Source organism: Athene cunicularia (genome assembly GCF_003259725.1).
Source record: "Athene cunicularia isolate RWA chromosome 18 unlocalized genomic scaffold, athCun1 chr18_part1, whole genome shotgun sequence".
Classification (NCBI taxonomy): Eukaryota; Metazoa; Chordata; class Aves; order Strigiformes; family Strigidae; genus Athene; species Athene cunicularia.
In genome coordinates this window covers 10,770,712-10,772,254 of record NW_020799123.1, presented here as the reverse complement: position 1 = coordinate 10,772,254, position 1,543 = coordinate 10,770,712, and positions in this window count along the sequence as shown.

Here is a 1,543-nt window from a genome sequence, read left to right as displayed (position 1 = left end):
TCAGCATCTACTGTTTCACTAGCCTACAAATCTGCAAGGATTCAAACAATGCACTTACTCTGTACAGTCAAAGCTCAGTAGGACTATCCACCCAGCAGCAAATCAGAAAGTTTCTGAAAAATTGACTCAAAGCCCTACATTTTCAGGTAATATCAAAACTTGCTGTCAAGAAAACACAGCCATGCTCAACAGTATAATACCCATGGTACAAGTTTAACTATTGAAAAAGTGCTATTTTTAATTACTAAATCCCCAAGCTGTGCTACCAAGCAAACTCTTTTACCTGGGACGAATACAAGACAAACCAAGTCTGTTTAAAAGCTTATTCAAACCATCTGATGGCTTCTTTTAAGGTTCCCTAGTTTTTGAATTCTCATGAACTTGGCATTTAGTTATATCAAATTGCATAGACTATCACCGCCTTTATCATTTTCAGAGATATTAAGACAATATTTACTAATATCATAACACTTTCTAAAAAGTATGTTTTTATTGCTTAAGCGCAGGAGTTGTATCACTTGAAGACTTCTCTGCATTTTTTTTGTTGTTGTTTTGGTAAACATTCTCTAGGAGAAACAGTATTTTAAACTTCTCTTATTAAGGACTTAAGAAACCCCACATTGTACTCATATCGATAAGGAAAACGCAGGGAAATGAACTATAGCACTAAATTTACGGATGAAAAAACAGAAAGAAAAAAGTTCAGAAATAAGCAACTGTAAAGGCATGGGGAGAGGTATAAGGAAATTAAGATATAGTAACAAATGACTATAACACCATACTTGTCCAATGCCAAAGTATTTTTCAAGCTTCATTCTCCGCACAATTTTTCTATCTGTCAAAAGTTGTGACTGCAGGAAAGCAGCCTCCAAAAAAAGATCTGCAGTTCCTACGTGTATACTTTCACAGAGTAGGAAGTACCTTACTTTATTTATGAACTATCACCTGGTCAACCTACATGCTCGTGATTTCTACTGCCTTGCTATTTATAGCTTTTCCAAGCTTGATTCATAAACATTTTAAAAGAATTCTCTTTAAGAATCACTGGACCCCAGCCCCCTTTGAGAGCAGGGCTGACGTCTGACGTTTTGCTGTTTTGAGAAACTTAGTTAAGCCTTTGTCCAACAGTCCAAACCGAAAATGTGACGAGCAGTTTCAATAAGAGAGAGAAAAGAAATAAGGATGACAGGAGTCAAATCAAGAGCCCGCTCCTAAACCATGTGTGGAGGTTTTGGCACCGCGTCTATGAACAGCGGCTCTGCGTGCGGGTTTCTGTTGATTGATGTGTCAGACCCGTTTCCAACGCGATGGCAGCGTTTCTTCCAGGGAAGCGAAGAGCAGAGAGCGCTTCCTCCCCGGACACAGGACACGTCTCATCCTCACGCACTTTCAGGTGCATCTTCCCCCCATCCATTATCGCTCATTACTGCGATCGCGTTACCAGGAAATGGCAAAGCCGGGGACCTCACGGACTGAAACCGCTGCTCCCACGGCAAGAGCCGCAGCCGCCCTCCGCAGCACGGCGGGCCGCACCCGGGCCAGC